The sequence below is a fragment of the Brienomyrus brachyistius genome, chromosome 8, assembly GCF_023856365.1.
Source record: "Brienomyrus brachyistius isolate T26 chromosome 8, BBRACH_0.4, whole genome shotgun sequence".
Taxonomy (NCBI): domain Eukaryota; kingdom Metazoa; phylum Chordata; class Actinopteri; order Osteoglossiformes; family Mormyridae; genus Brienomyrus; species Brienomyrus brachyistius.
In genome coordinates, this window is record NC_064540.1 from 18,685,069 (window position 1) to 18,707,984 (window position 22,916).

The 22,916-nt window shown below is 43.2% G+C and overlaps 1 protein-coding gene across 2 annotated transcripts in view; it reads left to right on the forward strand.

Moving 5' to 3' along the window:
• Positions 1 to 6,191: 6,191 nt before the first annotated feature.
• The window catches only part of LOC125747271 (synaptotagmin-2-like), an 82,141-nt gene continuing 65,416 nt past the window's right edge, over positions 6,192 to 22,916 (forward strand). For both annotated transcript variants that reach the window (XM_049022275.1, XM_049022276.1), the window contains exon 1: positions 6,192 to 6,468. The gene's annotated coding sequence lies outside the window, so the exon portion shown is untranslated. The remainder of the gene's footprint in view (positions 6,469 to 22,916) is intronic.

The following is a 22,916-nucleotide window of genomic DNA, read 5'->3' on the forward strand; positions in this document are numbered from 1 at the left end:
CAGACTCGCAATAATTTAAGAACTCATAAATGCACAAAATATAGGTACAGTGCTAGTGTGGAGGATACCAAGCATGTTCACACCAGCCTCTCACCACATATCTCATTCTCATCTTTATATCTTGTGTTTCTTGTATCTTTTTGCTTTGCTCGCCAATGCCGCCAAAAAATGTTAAACAGCTTTTCCAGATTGCAGGGGCCTGCGACTCTTAACCTCTGCGATGTGGACGGGTCGACTGTAGACTTGTGGTCCATTAAGGAAGACAATATTTTACAGTTCCTCCAACCGCAAGTGCACCCCCTACTGGAAATTCAGGGGTGTTGCAAACCCTTGAACATGCTATTGCATGATATTGCCGTTTCAATAACATGGAATATTAATATGGTCATTTGTTTGTAACATGTCCAAGATTTGAGATAAAATTGTATTTCACTACATTTATTACATTGCCTATGGCCCTCACATCAATTTAACAGCACCTAATGATTATAACCAATTTTGTTAATGCTTGAAATAAGCACGTAATATAGGTCTATATCCCCATAAAAGTTCAACAGCTAAAACAATGGCAAATAACACTATTAAAGCAAATGTACAAGAGGTGCTTTGGAGACAGAAATTGGAGAAGACTGCCTGATGGAGTCTGGTTGCCTTTAAACTCACCCCCTGAGTGTTTTGTTTGAAGGGTGTAAGGTTTGCAGAACTTTAAGTCGTGTGAACTAGCATTAAATTCTTACAAAATCTGTGGACTTGCACTTGAACAGAATTAGACACAGTGCAATGTAGAGTCCTTGTTATTGTACTTTAGCAAAGTCAGAATGCAGAAGTCTAGTGATAGATGGAGATTAACTTACAGTATTCTAGCTGTGGTGAAGTTGGAATGCAGAGAAACGTTTGTATTGTACTTTGCATATGTCTATATTCAGGATCACCCGTTTTACACCAGCACTTTGAATGGGACTTTACAAGAGTGTAAGCTCCTGTCCATTTTCACTATTCAACACAGACTTTTAAACTGTTACCACTCTTCAGTCACCTTGACCTAAGCGGCTTTATCAAATATTGACATTATTCAAACAATGTACATCTGTTAAATCTCATGCATATTGCAAAACAAAGCAAAATAAACAGTTACAATACAGTGAGGAACATAAGAATTTGAACACCCTGCGATTTTGCAAGTTCTCCCACTTAGAAATCATGGAGGAGTTTGAAATTCACATTGTACAGTAGGTGAGAAACAGCATTTAAAAAAAATTCAGGAAATCACATTGTATGATTTTTAAAGAATTTTTTTTTATTGTACTGCTGCACATATGTATTTGAACACCTGAGAAAATCAGTGTTAATTTTGGCTCTCAAAGTTACTCTGCCTTTAAAAAGTCAACATCTACTCCACTTCTTAATCTAAATTTGTAGCATCTGTCTGAGCTCTTTAAAGACACCTGTCCACCCCACAGTCAGTCAGATTCCAACTACTACCATGGGCAAGACCAAAGAGCTGTCAAAAGACACCAGAGACAAAATTGTGGACCCCCACAAGGCTGTAAAGGATTACGGGGCAATTGCCAAGCAGCTTGGTTAAACAGATCAGCTGTTGGAGCAATTGTTAGAAAATGGAAGAGGCTAAAGACGACTATTTTTATAGTCTCATTCAGGACCCGCACTAAGGGCTCACAGGCGATGCCTCACACTCTGTGCTCATCTTTTCTTTGGGGACCATTCGCCTGTGGTCAGCTTCATTCTCACAGTTTTTTCTCAAAGTCGACAGCAGACACAGCTGCTCGGATGCTCAGCAGATATTGCATGTTCTGCTCCATCGCGTCAGACAGTCATTAATCAGCTTCTCCTTTCACTGTCCCACACGTCGCTGTTTCTCCTGGAGGGGGTAGCTGTCGGTTGTAGATCTGTTGCAGTGTACAGGACTGTGGCTCAGTGGGCTGCGTCTCTGTGCCTGTAATCTGAAGATCACTGCTTTGAACCCTGACCCTGGCAGAGTAGTCGCCGGTCTGTGGGCCCTAAGACTGGACCCTTAACTCCCAGCTCCAGGGTTGCTGCACATTAGATGACCCTGTGCTGTGACCTCCCCAAGCTATGGAGAGCATGATGGAGTTGGTGAGGAGAAGCATTCCGATGTGCCTGTTCTTCTGCAGATGGCAAATTAAAGCATGTTTGTTTGCTGTGGGCCGCGCATGGCATGGTCCGTATTTCCGGATGTTCCTCCACTGCATTGATGTAATTAGTAGCATCAAGTGTTGTAATGGCAGTCACCGGTTCCCTTTTCAGCAAGTGGACATCAATGATCAAATCAGTCACCGACATTCTCCGCAGTGCAGCTTTCCCCGTGGTCTTTTGCTTTGTGTACATAATCATGCGTTTCCCAAACATCTGAAAAGCTCTTTTTCTACCTTTGTGTAATCACTTTGGGGTAAGCCCTCTTCTGTTCCCGCGTGACTGTGTCCCAGCGGACAATGCAAGGCCCATAAAGACATGGTTGGGTGAGTCTGGTGTGGATGAACTTGACTGGCCCACACAGAGCCCTGACCTCTATCCCCTGAAACACTTTTTGGATGAAGTAGTTCAGAGATTGTGAGCCAGGTCTTCATGTCCAACATCAGTGTCCGACCTCACAAATGCTTGTGAACAAAATCTCATGAACAAGAAGTAATGGTTTAGGACCTTTGTTCAGTGTCCTCTTTAGCTGGTGAGCGCTGATGGAGGACTTTCCACCATGACCCTTCTGCTCTGTTCCACAATGGAAAGTTACAGCTAGTGACTCTATCTCACTTAAGTGTACACATGTGGTTATGGAGACATATGGAAGCAAAGCCTAGGTGGACACCTTGTTTTAGGCTTGTGCTTTGAAAAAAAATATCATGAGCACATTAACTGCACATTCATCTGTTTGCGGAATAAATATGCCCGTCACCAGCTAGGGGCCTTGGTGCAGTGCTCTCATCGAAGGAAAAGGGGGCTGTTCGGGAGGAGGTAAAATTTGAGGAGATGTTGAACACTTCTCTTGTAGTATTTTGTACATATTACTTCACTACTTCCGGGTGTTGTGCTTTAAGGTGAATGAAATGGCTAAAATGGCACAAAAAACCTTTGGTTTAGGTTAGGGCTGGGTTAGGGGTAAGATTGTCATTGTTGGCCATATAAATGAATGGATGGTCCCCACAAAGATATGACTACATAAAACCCAAGATTGCCTTAACAATTGCGAAATCCTGACATGTAGCTCACTGACTCAATTATCCACATACCGCGTACGACGAACGGGGCCCACAGCTCAAAGTGGTTTAATATTGTTCAAAAAAGTAAGAATCGCCACCGACACCTAAATCAACTACCAATGCTGACATTTTAATAAGGAAATCACCTTTGCAAATGATACTTTTTTTGAGCTTGTGATTTAGTACAAAATACTGTATCGGGACTTACAGCAACCCTGTGTGGGATAAATCATTAGAAGATGGATGGATGGACAAAAGGAAGGATATGTTAGAACATATTGTGATTACCTGAATAAACAGTAGATGGCAGCACTGTATTGGTATAAAATATATTTTATATATATATATAAATAGATATATCATAATTTATATAATATGAATATATCAAATATACTGCATTCAGTACTCTACTTTTTGCCTTTTTATTAGAAGCACTTTTTAAGCTGAAAATGAGAAGTAGTTTTTACTCTGAATGGAAAGTGAACGCCCTTCCCCCTCTGTCTCGAAATACATAGCGATGTGTGGGACGCAGTATTGCCCAGTTCCGGGTGTCTTGCTGGGTAATAATGCGGATTCTGAATCCGCCCTGGCTCTGTGTGTGCCGAGTAATGCATGTTTCTCCCTGTGTTTTTTGTGGATTTCCTCTCGGTGCTCCAGGTTCCTCCCACACTCCTTTACACTGAACATTTTGCTGTGTGTCCTGTAGAAGATCTCACCTGCCTTGTGCTATTTTCTCCATGTGAGGAGTTTGCATGCCTTCCCTCTGGATGTTTCTTCCCAAAGTCAATAGACAAGCACTTAGGCTAATTGGCGTCTCTAAATTACCCATAGTGCCTCTCTGTTTGTATCTGCCCTGATGGACTTGCATCCCATCCAGGGTGTAGCCCAGCCTTATGTCCCAGAATGCCTGCGAAAGGCTCCGGGCCTCACTGTGAAAATTAAAATTTGGAATCACTGGACATTTGTTTTATTTTAATTTAACCTTTATTTAACCAGGCAAGTCATTAAGAATGATTCCTAATTTGCAATGGCAGCCTGGCAAAGGCAGAGACTGAACAAAAACTTGGGGTTGTGGTTGGGGGCATGGGGGGGGGGAGGGGGGTCCAAAAACAATCGAGGTTAAAGCAATGTAAAACACACGTGTACTCACAAACAAGCAACAGACAATACAACCGCAAGGCAAGAGCAACAAACAATAATCAAATATGAGTCAGTTGGGACACAACTGCATGTATCAGTGATAATATTTGTAACTGCATTCTTGAAATTTGGCATTCAAAGAAATGCATCCAGTTTTAGGGTTTTTAAATTCACCTTTTTAGCCATGAATCTTCCATGAGGGATACATGTGCTCTCTTTAGCTGTATTTCTGTTTGTATCCTGAATCTTACGCATCCCTATAAACCTTGCCGACAAAGGAATAAGCAGATGAATTGCTTACATTGTTAGCAATCATTACCTCATGTAAGATGTTCAGATTCTAATGTTTTCAATGCATCCACTTGGCCTTGAAGGTTATTGATATGAGCGGAGGACGCTATTTTGGGAAAAATTAAGCCAGGTCCTGCTGAATTATTTTTCTTAAAAAAAAATATATGATTTATGTCTTGTCTGAGTGCTCTTTCTCGCTCTCTCTCTCTCTCTCTCTCTCGCTCTCTCTCTCTCTCCCTCTCTCTCTCTCCCTCTCTCTCGCTTTCTGTTGAACTAGCACTCAGCCAGATTTCCTTCAGGATTGCTTGCATCATCAATGTGTACAAGCTTTAGTAAATTAATTGTCTCAGATGACTAATGTAAGTAATGTCTCTAAAAAAAGAGAAAAGTTGTTTTGAGACCCCGTGTGCTTCTCAGTGGTTCATACTAGGCTTTGAGCTTAAGGTAAAAGGACCACTGGGATCAGTAGGACCTGGACAGTTAATGCTAAGGACTTGCCATGTGTTGTGGCTGAACTAGGGCACTAACTAGGGCATGGATACAGAGAAAATACGCGGACACTGCAGCTGACTAAGGCAGGGCAGAGCCAGTCTTAGATATCCCTGAAATCAGTGTTCTGTTTCCTATTATTTGGGACCTGACTGGACCTGATAATCCAGTTAATATTTGATCATATCTCTTAGTAACTAGTTACATCTGGCCTCACATTGTCTGTTTGATTCCCAAACGGGTGTGTAGTTTTCATTTTGTGTTTCTTTTCCTCACCATCCTCTTTTTCCTTCCCGCAGTGCAAAAACACACAGCATTGGTGACTCTTAATTCTCCATAGTGTTTGACCTTCTGTGGGAGCATGTGATCTTTGATTGACGGCCGTCGAATCCCAAGTATCCCCTGCATTCTGCAGATTCACTGTACAGTTACAGAGGATGCATGGATGTCCTTTAACAGCACACTGTATGAGTGTCCTGCACATGCTGCTAAATGGACATTCGCTACCCTGTTCAGCGTGACTGCAGCCACTGCAGAGCTGCAGGCGTTAGCTACCTCGGGGGGGATACAGAAACTGCGCGTACCATCCTGGTGCCCCCCCCCCCACACACACACACACACACAGCACATGAGGCATGACAAGGTACAGCCTGCAGAGTGGAAATGATTCAGCCCCCTCCTTCCCCACTCTGGCCCTCTGTGTCCAGCACAGCGGTATGTGCATTGATTTGCTGCTCCCCTATCTCCATCCATCCCTCCATGCTCTCCTGAAACCTCCCACCCCCTGCTTTCTCTTTGAATCAGTTTTGCCATGTTCAGCATTCCTCACAACAGGCAGGCTCCAGGGGGAAAAAAAGAAAAGGCAAAGGAATATCTAACGGAGAAGAGACCCTGTGCAGAGCCGCTATAACATCTGCGATGCGCCATAAAATAGGGGCCCCTCCCAATTAGAGCTATGGCCTTATTCTATTGGACAGCAGCTCAGCCAATGAGGCAGCAGTGTTGGAAAATGCAGCAGTGAAACGCCGGTGGGCAAACAGTGTGTTAGACTGTATACAGTATGTGTCGCTTTACCGTAGTTTCCACTGACACAGACGATTACGCTAAAGATTTCGCTTTTTTTGCAGTATCTGTGTGAAAATACCAGAAACAACAAAAAGCAAAGGTGCGCCCAGCACTGGAGAAAGCGCATCATTAGGATGGAAGGGAGGAGTTAACAGAACTGTCAAAAAAAAAACCTGAAGCACGTTTTTCTGCCTCCCCCAAAGTAACACTGAAGGCACTGCAGAAGTTTGGGGAAGATCGCCAGTTTGCGGTAAGCTGTCTGCTCCTCTTGTCATTTACTTTCAATGTCTAATTTTTAATTCAATTGGTTCTTGTTTCTTATTCTGAGAGACGAGATGTGGTCTTCTAGTAAGCCAGAATTTTATCTGCATTATTTCAGAAAATAAATGTATTTTCCGTATGTTTTTCTTTAATTAAAAACCCAGCGGAATTTTTTACAGGTAAGGATTGACAGAATGAGTTTGATATGTTTAAGACCAATAACTTTCCCCACTGCGGCATCCCATAACAATACAAAGTGAAAAATATTCATAATTAAAGCTCAAATGAATTCTTTCACTAAATGATACTTTAATGGAACAGTTGATGATGTATTTACGATGCGATCTCATCTGAAAATCTCCTCCGAAGGTGACTGCTGGTTGCTTTTGTCTGCATGTCAGCGCTTATAACCACGTACTGCAGGGGTGCGATTGTCCATGTGGTTAAAAGACAGTTTCAAAGAGGCGGAAAGTTCAAGCCAAATCACCGCAGTGAGCTGCACCCTTTATAAGGCAAAAAAGTCACGTTTTGCAAATATCAACCGTAAACTTTGGCTGCATTGAGATGGGTGAAACAGGCACAGGTGCATGTTTAAGGCAGATATATGTCCATTTGTGTGTTTTAATTTAAAGGAAACGATTTAAAGCATGGGGAAAAGATAAACCAGCCACTTTTGCTGTATTAATGATCAAAACACGGAGCCTCTTGAGAGCAGATTAACGAACAGGACCGCTAATTAAGCCCTTTTGTTATGATGGCTGTGTGCCATACTGTTCTGTTACTACGGATGTTCATTAGTGACTGAGATAAAGTTCACAGGTCAGATATAGCACAGATTGGGAGACAGGGCTAGTTGTTTTACCTTGCTCCAGTTAAACCGAACGATAACGTGAGTCTGTTCTATGTTATGATTTTTAAGATATAAAAATATGTATTTTGGCGGAGGAATGTTTTCCATTGAAAAGTAAATTTCCAAGGCTTCAGTATCATTGTATAAATTTTTTCAAATATGTTTTTATTAACTAATATGTTGACCTTCAAATACTTATCATCATGACGCATTCTGTCCTGTAGTGGGTGCTGTTTCGCCCCAGAAATCCGACGCACTGTGATAAGATGGTGCAGAGTAAACTTGTGTTTTTTTTTTTTTTTTTTTTTTTTCAAATTAATGTATTGTATCTTTCCATTTGCTTTTTACCTGGATTCCATCTAGTGACACATTAATGCCCCCTCATTATGATTTGAGATCAGAAATTGTCTGCATCTAGAGGCGGAAAGTCAGCCGTACAGCCAGATTGGGAAAGGAGAAGATGTGAATGTCATTTATAAAAATGCGGAGATGTACCTCAGTGCCTCACCACTGTCAGTGCAGCAGATAGTGGTGAAAGATCCAGTGATGTGATGAACAGTGACTAGCTAATGTCCCAGGAGAGAACCTGATAGTCTGACCCTTACCTAGAAATTATATAGAATTTATTCAGTGGAAATGTCAGGTTGTATGAATTGACATGTAAAATGGCAGGATGTTCAGCTGCTGTGGGGGAAACAACATCCGTAAATAAATTCTGGAATGATTCTAGGGGTCTCGCTTGGCACAGATATCAGAAACAACCTGACCGACTCTAGCTGCATGGGCAACTGAATCTTTTAATGCATCACAAAATCACTTGTTTAAATGAAAGATCCCCTTCATATTCCTTGTGATTTTCACATCATGAGCACAGTCAAAAGACACAGAGACAGTTACTACACTTACATTCATGCTCATTTATTTATCTATCAGATTCCTTTCTCCAAAGTGACATACGAGTTATGTGGAAACCACATCACACGCTTGTCAGTAACAAGGACTAACTTTGGCATCGGGGCTTCCAGTGGGTGACCAATAGCATGTATGCGCTGGCACTGGTGCAGGAGATCTTCAAAATATCACTGGAACGTACCTTCAGAAAATCAAGACCAATTAAAGCATAAGGACTTTTCCCCTACTAGATAAGTGCAAAAAAAACAAGAAATGACTTGTCTAAAATGACAATGAAACCATCAATGAAATGATGATGAGATTGGTCTTGGAAGAGGGATGCTGCTGATGGCATGTGTTCGGCTAGCTTGACTTGTATTCATGCGGTGGAGAGTTCATCAGGCTTGGCTTGCTGACTCTAGAGGGTGAGACGGAATGTAGGTACCGGTGTGCAAGACAACGTGGGCAGATGCCATTACACTAACAGCTCCGATGACCAGCAACAAGGACTTGCACTCCACGCGAGCACCTGTCAGAGACAAGAGTGACAAGGGGAGGTGTAAACAGCAGCATGTACATTTTGGCTGATTGAATACCAGACATGCTGATGCATTTTGAATCACCTGCAGAAATGTGACAGGACAAGCTGGTAGCCCTGTCAGTAAGGGGGGGGGGGGGGGCAGTAGGCAAGGTGTGAAATGACAAGGGCCTGCACTAGAAGCTGAGCTGCATATATCGATAGATAAGGTCAGACCACCCTGATGTTATACAAAGTAAGATTTCGAGGTACAATGTGCTTTGCAAAGGATGATGGTCATCTCTCATTATCCCGGCAGGTCCTAGCAAACCTTGATGACGTCAACATCGATGATGTAAGCTGAACGGTGATGTCGTGGTGAATAGGGGTTACATAAATGATCACATAGCCCATAAACAGAACTGACATCACAGGAACAAGCATGAAGCAAAACGTCCAGATAATGGTTTCATAAAAATATCACTGGTATTTTCACTTTTGTCTCCATTTGCAACCTCAGTAACAAAGAGTCCTGGTGTGTTTCTCGAATTCCACTGTCTTGGAATTTTATCGATAGGGTTCCATAGCATTCTCACTTGTTAATGTTTTACTTTTTATTTACCCCAATACTGTTCTGTTCACCCCACGACCTTGTATGGGATACACAGCTAATCGATGGATGGATTGTTCTTCTTTGAAATACCTGTTTTCTTGCATACACTACATACTTTATATAAATAAACTTCTAATTTCTGAAACTTCAACACTGAGGTTAGGTAGAACCATATCAAAGATTAGCCTTGTGAGAAGTATTTAGACTTTTTCCTCCTCTAGTAAAGAAATGCTGACTGCCAGTTCTCAGTTTGACTGATAAAGTAAATTTCACTCCTGTACAACCACCTTGTATTTCGTGAGCTTGACAAAACTTATCAGGAAAGAAGCGACTAGCCTCCCCTTCTTACATCACATATGGCTGAAAGCTCTTTGCCAAGTGGAATATTTTTAAGCGTATAATTTCGGCTATAATTCACAATATTAGCATAGCCAGTAAAACACCCAGCATGCATGAACCAACACATACAATCTCAATCACATGCTAAAAAGGCGTCACTACTCTTTATCTGCTGAAACACCTGGTCATTTTCAAATCATTGTATCGTAAGTTATAGCAAATCTATGATTTATATTCAATGAAGGCGATAACATATAGTGAAGTAAATCAATGCCATGCCAGTGTGGCAGACGCGTTTGTCCTCTCTGCTGTTCCCCTTCGCGTGGTCGATAATGCACGTGCGAATGCTGTTCACAGTATTTCATGATTGTGGCAGTGCTATGAAAAGGCAGTATTTTAATAATTCTGCTATGGTCATTGTGGTTTCTGGGGTCTTCTCTAAATGTTTTGTTAAAAGGATTTTTTTAAGCTAGTTTTTATATTTTTCTGGTCGCGATTTTCTTCCAGAAAACAAACTTACCTTAGAATAATTTAGAATTTGGGGATCAGTGATCGTTGTTGACACAGCACACAGTGCACAAAAACGAAATGCGTCCTCTGCATTTAACCCATATGTGACATCATGACATAGCAGGGGGCAGCTAATTCAACGCCCGTCAGCAGTACTTTGCTGGTCAGGGATTCGAACCTGCAGCCTTTCAATTACAAGTGTGCTTCCCTAACCATTAAGACGACTCTGCCCACAATAAATGGCAAATCAAGGATTCACACCCATGTAGCAGCTGCCTCTGTGTGTTAGGATTTAGATCCTTGCTCTAGGGCCTGTGCCGTGACGACTCTGCCAAGTTTGGCCTTGAACCACTTACCTTCTGATAACAGGCACAGAGGCTTAACCTGCTGGGCCACTTACCACCCCTGTGGTAAGTAGTATTGAGATAATCTCTGAGCTATGCTTGGACTCTTCAGCTGTCCCACAAACCCTGAAAGGTGTCCCCCTTTTTAGTCATATTTAAATCAAGCCATTTTCATCATGTCAAAATGTGGCGGCTGAACCGAGTCCCACAAGGGTCCCGAAACCGGACACCTTATGGTCTTAGGATGGAAGCTGACTGTTGTGCTGCCAGGCCTTGCATGCGCTGGTGAAATAATGCATCCCATCTGAGACGTTTGTACTGCTTTCTATTTCTGTGTGCATTTCTTAAGCAGTGAATCTGTTTGAGGGAAGGCGGAGGATATGCGATTCATTAAACCTCCCAATATGAAACAAAAACAATGACTGTTTCAGTGTGAGCTTTGGGAGGAGCCAAAACCCAACGGGAGCCCAAGTATCTGAGGCTTGGGTCAGACCTCAGGGCGTGTAGGTTCTGCTCTCACTCCACCCTATGATGTCTGATCTGCCCAATCTTACAATATTGCTTTTAATCAAAGCATTTATTTTTTCTAGTAAGAACATAATGTAAAATATGGCTTAATTAACTTGCCCTTTTACACATTCCCTAATGCAAAATGGTTGCCCCTCCAGATCTGCAAAGCCAGAGGGCCTAACATTACAATTTTATGCCTAAAAGGAGCCCTTTATAATACTGAACAATGTAAGTGAATTGATGTAAATGTCCTGTAGGATTTAGGACCATAACTGGAAAATCAGATCAGGTTCAGTATATAAACATAGAGGAGACTTTTGGTCCCTTGAAGCTTTTACAGAAATTGGGTGGGATATAATAGAAGGTGCCCATTTAAAAACAGCATATATGGAATCATCTTATTTATATGAATGTGAAAATGCATAAATAGCACTGTTGATTAAAACACCATTGGAATGCATGCAACCCTATAAACGTTTTCACTCTGCAGTCAATAAGATCTTAGTTTCTGTTTAATGACATCTACCTTCACTCCATTCATCCACTTACCAATGCAGGGTTCCGGTCAGCATGAACCTTATCTTAGGAAGTACGGGGCCATCAGCAGAAGCACCAGCTCAGCGGCAGTGTCAGTGGTAAAAGGCGACACAGGTGGCTGTCAGTTCAGCATGCCAACTCCTAGCATTCTGGTTTGATCTAATTAGCCGTAGAAATGTATTAATTTAATTTCACTTTTGTATAAGATAATCTGAGAAAACATTAAATGTCTTTAAGCACCAGGACACGGATTTTCTCTTGTATTTTATCTCATAAGATCTATTTCAATACAATTTTTAGGGAAAAAAATCATGTCCCAACTGTTACAGAGACAGACAAAAAAGATTATATTAGATAGAAAATACGGCAGAACGCTTAATAACCTATTGTAAGTATGACTATGTTTCACTATCTGTTGCATAGGCCCTTCTTAGTACAGGAATTTGAGATTTTTGTCTCAAGGGAGGTGAAATCGCGCGTGAGTATTTTTGTCTAGCAAGGGGACAGACAGGGGGCGTAATGGTGGTGCAGTGGTTAGCACTGTTGCCTCACACCTCTGGGATTCAGGTTCGAGTCTCCGCCTGGGTCACATGTGTGTGGAGTTTGCATGTTCTCCCCATGTCGTCGTGGGGTTTCCTCCGGGTACTCCGGTTTCCCCCCACAGTCCAAAAACATGCTGAGGCTGATTGGATTTGCTAAATTGCATGTGTGAGTGAATGGTGTGTGAGTGTGCCCTGTGATGGGCTGGCCCCCCATCCCTGGGTTGTTCCTTTCCGGGATAGGCTACGGACGCCCCGCGACCCAGTAAGATAAGTGGTTTGGAAAATGAATGAATGGATGGAGACAGACAGGATGGAGGCCTGATCTGAGCATGTATGTATCTTACAGAGAGCTTCTTCCTCACAAGGTTGTAGAGCACAAGGTTGTAGAGCACAAACCACTGATTTCCCTATTTGCTGTGGGGGCCACCTACTTTATGAAAAAAAATGTTAAAAGAAGATTAGGATGTTTTGTAAAACAAATTCTTTGTCTATGTCAAGTAAGTGGGCTGTATTGGCCTTAGCACCACTGATTAACACCTGTGCCTTAATAATATTTATTTATTTATTTTTACTCCTTAATGTTTTTATTTACTTGACTCCTTAGTTGTTAAGGAGAGGACAATCCCCTGGTTTGGATTTACTCCTTTTATAGATGTACAGCCAGGTCCAGTTTAACTTTGCTGAAGAGATGTTGTGAAGAGAGAGAAGAACGAGAGGTACACAGAGGAGTAATAGGTACAGGGAGGAGCAAGTGGTATAGAGAGGAGTAAGAGGTACAGAGAGGTACAGAGAGGAGCAAGAAGTATAGAAAGGAGTAACAGGAACAGAGAGGAGAATTAGTTATGGAGAGGAGCAAGAGGTATGGAGAGGAGTAACAAGTACAAAGAAGAACAAGATGTATAGAGAGGAGTAAGAGTTATAGAGAGAAGTAACAGGTACACAGAGGAGAAAAAGCTATGGAGAGGAGTAACAGGAGCAGAGAGGAGAAAGAGATACAGAGGGATCATAAGGTATGGAGGTGAGTAACAGGGACAGAAAGGAGAAAGCAGTACAGAGAGGAGCAAGAGGCACAGAGAGGAGAGGGAGTTACGGAGAAGATCAAGAGGTATAGAGACGAGTAATAGGAATGCAGAGGAGAAAAACGTACTGAGAGGAGAAAGAGGTACAGAGAAGAACAAGATGTACAGAGAGGAGAAAGAGGTACAGAGAGTAGTTACAGTACAGATAGGAGTAACAAGAACAGAGAGGAGTAACAGGAACAGAGAGGAGCAAGAGGGACAGATAGGAGAAAGAGATACAGAGGGATTAAGAGGTATGGAGGTGAGTAACAGGTACACAGAGGAGAAAGAGGTACAGAGAGGAACAAGAGGTACGGAGAAGAGTGACAGGTCTGGGTTTGGGGCCCAATATGAAATGCTTTGTTATGGCACGAAATCTCAGGAGGATCCCCTGGAGAGGAGAAGAGCTGGAGAGGGTAGAGGAGGAACAGGAAGACACTTGCATCCGCCAGAGTAAGATTAATCTAAGTGGACTGCAGCCACTTTCAAGAACTATAGAAAAGTAACAGCAGAGCTATTCAAGAATATTACAATACAAGTAAACAACTATATAATTATTATTATTATTAGAATTAATCATCAGGTACCCAGGGTCTACTCTGATAGATAAAAACTGAATAGAGACACCGCTGAAGAAACACTGCTGAAGCTTTATGACAAAGCAATATTGTTTGCATTAAATATGTGTATGTGCAATTGCCTCAGTGTGATATGAAATAGGTCCCTGCAGCACCCTAATCTACCCGCCTCCCAGGGACCAACAGAGCGGCGCTGATGTGCAACGCCTGGCCAATCCCTGTGACAAATGCATGCTTAGCCATTGTATGCTGTTACTGCAGTGAGTGGGCTGCTTTTGCTGAGGGAGGTCATTACAATGCTCTAAACAAGCAGGGGAATACACAGAGCTTTCTAGGGGTCATTTGGCTCCCTGCTGGCTGCATACCAATGAGCGGGTTTGGGGGGGGGGCATAGTTGCGGCATGTTATGGATGATCGTCAGCGCTTAGTCCCTTGTAACTCGTGCCTGGACCCGTGGTGCAGGGAGAGCGAGCGTGCAAAGCCGTGCTGCAGTAAGCTGCATAATTAATCCAGGGGAGGGGCTGCGCGGAGGGTCAGACAGGGGGGGTCCAGGCTGTGCGAATCCGCAGAGCCTCCGCCAGCTCTTCTGTCTCGGCTTGGAGAGACTGAACATTTCCTGGGGAGTCACTTATACAGCTTTGTACAAGGCGCTTAACCCAAATCGATAAGAAGGACTCAAACTTTGCTGGGTTGCTTTGAATAAAATGGTGCTTATTTTTCCATTTGTGATGCGGCAGAATGTTGCAGTTTCATTTCTGTGTGCCTTATGTAAGAATCCTTCACAGGAATAAGAGACGTGGTTCGCAACACTGATGTTGCAGCGAACTGCTGATCGTCGGCACTCTCGGGCGGCGGTGGCCTGTAACGTGACCATGCGGCTTTGCGCTGGTACCAAAGAAAGACAAAGGCAGACAGATGTGGTCTTAATCTGCGAGGGAGAGTATGCCTCTGGTGAGGGATGTGCGGGGGATCACCTTTAGTCATTTTACATTTATTAAAACCAGCAAATTTTGACAGCCTGTTACCACTGACTGGACCTCATTTGCAACCTGAAAACGACGGTGCTCCTTTCCTTGAATATAATACATACATTAAACTTAAATAAACCAGCCCTTGAAGGATGTAGGTGACACAGTAGCCCAAAATGTCAAGTTTTTATTGTCGTGCGTTTCCAAGGGACCCGGGGAAATTCTTGTGCCACGGCTGCAGGGGAGGACCGATGCATGGCAGGACAAACAAGAATGCAATAAAGGACAATACAGCAGTGGGATAAAAGAAAAGATACGGCAATAAAGAAATTGAAGTCGCTACAAAAAGAAAGAAAGAGGAAAAGAAAGAGAATGAAAAAGAAAGAGAGAAAGAAGACGAGAGGAACCAAAATGTTCAAGTGGGGTGAAAAAAATAACCTTTAGGAGACCAAGGTCAACTGGCTGCCCGACCCCCCGGGCATGATGACATTGTAGAGAACAGAAAGAACAGACCAGCTTTAAAAAATGCAGGGTGGACACAGAGGTCATGGTCCGTGGAGACCAGAGCTGCCTCCCTTCCAGGGTGGTAAGTTTGAGTTATACCCTGCCTCTGAATGCTTGGGGTTTGCATATTCATCTGCAGGTGCTCCAGCTTCCTCCTTCAGTCCAAATGCAGTAAGTTTAGGTAAATTAATGCCTCTAAAGTGTCCACATTGCAGTCATCTCACCTCTCCCGGAAGTTCCGGGAGTCTCCCGCAAATGAACAGCAGGTCCCAGACACCCACAAATGACATGCAATGTCCCGGAAATCTATCTTTTCGCTATTTAGTGGTGGTAAAATTAGCCAGCAAGAAGTTTTACTGTTGCAGCCTTTTTGCCCACCCCAGTTGCCAATATACACATGTCATTGCCGTAATACCAGCCATACATTGGCCAGCACCCCCGCCCTACCAGATGCCGCTCATCTTTTTTTCAGAGATCAGTATCCCTATGGTGGGATGAGAGGGTGCATACAGTCACTGGGCACTTTATCAGGAATCGCCCTCTTTCCAGTTAGTTTGCACCAGCTGGCCATTGCCCTCTGACCTCCCTCATCACCACGGTGATTCTGCCCACAGACCTGCTGCTCGCTGGACGTTGGATGTTTTGTTTTTCTCACCATTCTGTGTAAAGTCTAGAAACTGTGAAATCCCGAGAGATCAGGAGTTTCCGAAATACTCAAACCAGCCCATCTGGCACCAACAACCAAACGCACATAGATCACATTTTTTTCTCCATTCTGATGCTTGATCTGATCATTAACTGAAGCTCTTAGCCTGTATCTGCGTGATCTAATGCTCTGGCTGATAGATATTACGTGTACCAGTGTCGCTAATGAAGTTGCTGGTGTGTGTATGTGTTCAAGAAAGATTTAAAAATAAAGGAAAGGAGAAATGCAATCTGGTTATGTGTAGATAAGATTCTACGGTCACTGTCTCTGGCCTGGGAGACCAAAGGTTCACCCCGATTTGCCCTTATGAAGCTGCTGTTGTATGATATAGATAAGAAATGTCATCTATATATGTAGCTTGGCTTTTGTTTCGCTACACCATGAGAAATGAGGAGAAGCTTCATGTGTGATTCTTTAGCCTGTAACAAATACATAAATAACAACAAGACATAAATCCTAAACAAAATGTAAATGAAGAAATTATAAAGTGTGCATTTTCCCAAACAGTCAGGGAGCTTGTATAGTCTCTAAATGAATATGTGTCATCAGTAATAGATACAAGTTTATTCAATCAAGCTGCAAATCTGGGCAGTTACATCTGACTTAGTTTAGAATTAATAATGTAAAATTATATTGCTTGCAAAAGAGGTTAACAATAAGGTTCAACTAATTTGGTGTGAAGTTTAATATGTGTAATTTATATTTACGATCAACAATGCTTTGAATATGAGTTATTCATTATGCATTATGCGCACAAAAAATGTAGGGCTACTGCAGAAAGTGAGGGGAGCAATAACAGTGGAAATACGGTGTTTCTTTAAATGTTTATGAGCTAGTGCTTTTGTAGTTGTTTTTTGTGGGTTTTATACTCCTTGCTGTGCATGAAAACAGATGGAAATGTATAAAACATGAACGTTATATTGCTGTGTGGGTGTATTTTCTGATGTGTTTTATAAGTACGGAAAATTTTGGAAAAAAAATGGTTGACCTTGCGCACATGTTTATGAACCACAATTATCCTGTTTGCATAGACTGAAAATGGGATTTTCATGCAGAAGGGAAGTTTCTGACAAAGTCTGAAGTTAGTGAGCACAGCCTAATGGTATCTAAAAGGTGAGACTGAATGGATGACTGCAGAATGTTTGCCATATAACTCATGATTAGTAAACCTTTGTTGCTGATGATTCAATTCAGACCAAAGTTTGTCTTCACATTTTGGGGTTTTATGTTGGGGCTGCATTTATACTGGATAGAAAGCTTTAAAAATGTCTCTTGGTTGACTCTTAATATATTTATACAATGCTAATGATAATAATTAATTGAGTAAGTGGGTTACTTTATAGTTCAATGCCCTTGAATAATTAGTTAAATGACTGATTTATTCTAATTAAGCTGAATGGATATTATTGTGATTATCCAAGGTCCACAAATTAACCAAGACCTGCTAAAACGTTCTGTTTTTATTTATAATATTCCTATATAGGTTAGAAAACAGTCGCAGTGTCTAGGTCATTTTCATTATTTTATTTATTTGGAAGCTGTCGAAACAGTAATCAACACACATTCAACAGTCCCCAAACCATAGAACCACCTTTCTGAACATCAGATTGCTGATAGTTTAGGGGCAGAATCTTTTCTTAAGCTGTAAATTATGTACCCACAAATACATATTAATATTGTGTAAGTAGTATAAATGTAATAGTAAGTGGTTATTCAATTTCACTGAAAATCTTGCCAGGTACCTCTATGGGGGAATTAAACAGGAGATGGGAGAGGGCACCACAAACGGCTTGGCACTATGGGAGAGGGCACCACAAACGGCTTGGCATTATGGGAGAGGGCACCACAGACGGCTTGGCACTATGGGAGAGGGCACCACAGACGGCTTGGCATTATGGGAGAGGGCACCACAGACGGCTTGGCAGTATGGGAGAGGGCACCACAGACGGCTTGGCACTATGGGAGAGGGCACCACAGACGGCTTGGCACTATGGGAGAGGGCACCACAGACGGCTTGGCAGTATGGGAGAGGGCACCACAGACGGCTTGGCACTATGGGAGAGGGCAGGACAGACAGCGTGGCACTATGGGAGAGGGCACCACAGACGGCTTGGCACTATGGGAGAGGGCACCACAGACGGCTTGGCACTATGGGAGAGGGCACCACAGACGGCTTGGCACTATGGGAGAGGGCACCACAGACGGCTTGGCAGTATGGGAGAGGGCACCACAGACGGCTTGGCACTATGGGAGAGGGCACCACAGACGGCTTGGCACTATGGGAGAGGGCAGGACAGACAGCTTGGCACTATGGGAGAGGGCACCACAGACGGCTTGGCACTATGGGAGAGGGCACCACAAACGGCTTGGCACTATGGGAGAGGGCAGGACAGACAGCTTGGCACTATGGGAGAGGGCACCACAGACGGCTTGGCAGTATGGGAGAGGGCACCACAGACGGCTTGGCACTATGGGAGAGGGCACCACAAACGGCTTGGCACTATGGCAGAGGGCAGGACAGACAGCATGGCACTATGGGAGAGGGCACCACAAACGGCTTGGCACTATGGGAGAGGGCAGGACAGACAGCTTGGCACTATGGGAGAGGGCAGGACAGACGGCTTGGCACTATGGGAGAGGGCACCACAGACAGCTTGGCACTATGGGAGAGGGCACCACAGACGGCTTGGCAGTATGGGAGAGGGCACCACAGACGGCTTGGCACTATGGGAGAGGGCAGGACAGACATCGTGGCACTATGGGAGAGGGCACCACAGACGGCTTGGCACTATGGGAGAGGGCACCACAGACGGCTTGGCACTATGGGAGTGGGCACCACAGACGGCTTGGCACTATGGGAGAGGGCACCACAGACGGCTTGGCACTATGGGAGAGGGCAGGACAGACGGCGTGGCACTATGGGAGAGGGCACCACAGACGGCTTGGCACTATGGGAGTGGGCACCACAGACGGCTTGGCACTATGGGAGAGGGCACCACAGACGGCTTGGCACTATGGGAGAGGGCAGGACAGACAGTGTGGCACTATGGGAGAGGGCACCACAGACGGCTTTGCACTATGGGAGAGGGCAGGACAGACAGCGTGGCACTATGGGAGAGGGCACCACAAACGGCTTGGCACTATGGGAGAGGGCACCACAAACGGCTTGGCACTCCTGAGTAACCACATGTTTTTGCTGCCTATCAGGAAGCCCATGCCAGGAAGCGTGAGTTGCCCTTTGGGCATGTTAATCCTTCACTGGCTCAGTCCCACAGTTAGGGGTTCCATGGGTGTTTCCTCAATACGTATAATTGACCATACTTGTATTCTCGCCCATTGCCGAAGACCATCCATACATCCATTTTCCAAACTGCTTACCCTACTGGGTTGCGGGGGGTCCGGAGCCTACCCCGGAAGCAATGGGCACGAGGCAGGGAACAACCCAGGATGGGGGGCCAGCACATCGCAGGGCACACTCACCCACCATTCACACACACATGCACTACTACAGGCAATTTAGCAACTCCAAATAGCCTCAGCATGTCTTTTGACTGTGAGGGGGAAACCGGAGTACCCGGAGATACATGCAACCTCCACACTCATGTGACCCAGGCGGAGATTCGAACCCGGGTTGCAGAGGTGTGATGCAACAGTGCTAACCACTGCACCATGCCAAAGACCAGTTCTAATTCTGAGAACAGTACAGAGGACAGTAAAAATCCCTGGAAGTTGCCCCTCCATAAATGTCAAGGATACATCGGTTGCATCAATCCCATGATTCATTGCACCCCAAGTTTATTCTTGGGAGGCAAGTTAGCAAGACTGCTCTTACCAAGACTCACAAGTACGATCTTTGTGTTTTTCTGGTATTGAGAAACGCCACATGTTCCCTAATCACTCTGAAAGCGGCATAAGACCAGTGGTGTGAGAAACACAACAAAGCTGAACTGAAGCATAGAATGCAGCATTTATCAAGAGCAATGAGTTCAACGAGTGGCCAAGAAAATGACATTGGTGTGAGGCACTGGATTTGCATGGGTTTGCTCTGGCTATTCTGCTTTGCCGCAGATATACAGCTATGTAACCTAGCACATCTAAATTTCCCCAAGTGAACGTGTGAGATTGAGTTTTAAGAAGAACTGGCCTCCCATCCACGGTGTCCACTGCCATGTTCCTTGTGCTGCTTGAGATTAAACTCCAGGATCACACCAGTCCTGTACTTGATAAGTAATTATGGGAGATTGATGGAAAGATGGATGGGTGGATTAAATTCAAAGTACTCATTGTGTACAAGACTAATCAGTGGCTTAGCAGCCTGAAAGGCAGGGGATTCAAGTGTAATGCGGGGTTGCAGCAGGGAAGGCCAAGCCTGCGTTCGTGTTAACCTGCAATCCTTGCGGACGCTATCTGGTTCTGAAGAGTAGTAGCTTATTAGCAACGACAAACCAAAGCTAAAACACTGCACTAACTTCTCTCTCGGTTTCTGGGTCACTGCGACCCGAGTATTACCTAAATATTTTTTATAATTTGCTTCTCATAGGTGTCTGCTATGTGTCTTTGGTGAAAGGCCTGTTTTCAGCTCTCCTGAGTGTACCACATGAAATATGTGAAATGGAGAATGGATAGTGGAGGTTTTTTTTTGTGGGGGTGGGGGGGGGCAGGTAGGCAGAGCTACCAGCTGGCCTTGAATCCTCCTGACCTGTAGGGGGAGTGAGAGCTGCGGTTAACTGAGCGAGAGAGAAGCAGCAGTGACTGCAGCAGAACAAAAGCCAATTCCGTGCTGGAGATAGAAATGGTTGCTTATTTATGAATGCTGTTAAAAAGGCACACATTTCAAATAAAAATGACTGATAGGTCCTCTCTAACTATCCTGAAAGTCTTTATAGTAAATATATAAAGAATCTGCACTGAAGTGATCTGATGGGAACATTTTTTGAATAAATTATGTGTGTGAGTGTGAGCAGAATGACGGTGAACTAATATCCTGCCGGAGGACAGAAGGGTGGATGGGATACTAGTTCATCACAGGGGGACTCACACTACGGGCAATCTAGGGGCATCAGTTCTGTGAAAGCCGGAAGAAAATCAAGAAAGAAACCTCTGAAAACATGGGGAGAACATGATCATCCCACACACAAAGCTGGGGGTAGGATATTAACCCATAATCCTGGCAGTGTGGGGCAACAGCATTGAAACTGAGCCACCCAGTATGGTTAAGTACCTCCCTATAGTATAATTTCAGTTAATTTCCATGTTATGCTAAAATACTATACAACAAAAAAATACTATAAAAATACTATTAAAAAATCTTTGAATACTCTGGCCTGGGAATTTGATAAAGAGATTCTACCACCAGCACATCATAAAAAAAAAATCCTTTCCAGTAGTCCTCAGGTAGCTCTAGACTGAGGGATCACTTCTGTTAAAAGGCAGTGCTGTATGTATCCAGTGAAGGAGTATCCTAGGAAACACTGGACACTAAGCTGTTGAGACCCTATACAGGAAGACACCAGTTCACGTAAACAGCTTGTTGCAGTAAATGCGGTCGCACATGCACACACGGAAAATCTAAGCTCCAACTCTGGAGGTGTTTCAGGCTTTGGGCCGCCCTATTAAAATTAAAAAAAAAGAGTGAGCAGCCAGGACAAAGTTTGCAGTAGGTATTTTCTGCGGCGATTAATCTGTGCCATTGTTACATAGATATTTCAGCCAAGGGCTTTCTTGGTCTCTCAGTACTAAAATGGCCCCTTTCTCCTAAATCTGTCAGGGTAAAAGTATAACTAGTTAAAAGAAAGTTATGATAGGTCATGACAAGATTAAACGATTGTTTTTCTGTATCGATCACTCTAAATCGGATACAGCAATAGTTCCTCCTCTCTGGGAAGGAAGCATTTTAAGATGACTAACCCTCAGCAAATGGCGCCTTGATTGTGATACTGATGAATTTACGGTGCCGATGTTCATGCTTCAGCGTATAATCGAAAACTGACAAAAGCAATTCTGATTTCATACGGCAGAATTGGCTCAAAAGAGCTGTCAGAGCAGGAGCAATATGACCATGGAAAGGATTCAGTTTCAGGACTTCAAAGTGCTCTTTCAGTATTGGTTGTTTGTATTGATTAGAATGGAGTCCGTGGAGGAGATCACCTGTAGTGCATGGAACAGGATCAATACAACACCATTTACTGACTTTAAAATGAATATCATTGTACATTTATTCATATTTATGAATATTTATATATATATATATATTCATAGTCATATACTGTGTATCTTTAATGGAACACATAGTACAGAAATAATACTATATTCCATTTTTTCGAGGCATTGCTTATTTTATGGTTAACATTTTATTTTAATAAAAAGAACAATTTCATTATAGTAGTCTTTTCACAAACAGAAAAAATGGTGGCTTTCTATCGCAAATATATTTCAATATCAAAATAGTCGTGAAAATGTTATGGTAAGACATTGTTTAATATGTTTAATGTTTAAATCTCGTTACATATGTGTAATGTCTTGACATTCATATGACACATATCTTTACCATTTCATGGTTATTCACTGTTTTACTACAAAACAATATCTTACGACACAGACAGGGGTGAGAATTCCCTTCATGTGACAGATATGAATAGTAAGCACTGTCTCCATATGACTGACTGTGAATCTGTCTAATTATATGAAATCTGAGGTGAAAAAGAAGACAGGACTGCTGCAGATTTTGTTAGTCTACATTCCAATAATATCTACAGAGCAGCAACATGTGGTATCAGTTAATAAAGAATATTATACAAAACACACTTAGATGGAGATAACGGCATGGACAGTGAGGGCAACCTAATGTTATGGCTAAATCTAATGTTTGTGGTTGTGTCTAACTGTCTGTGCGGGGATCTGCGGAATCGGCATTTCAGATGTGCAGTTTCTGGTGGTGTAGTGGCACAGTTGTTAGTGCTGTTTCATTGCA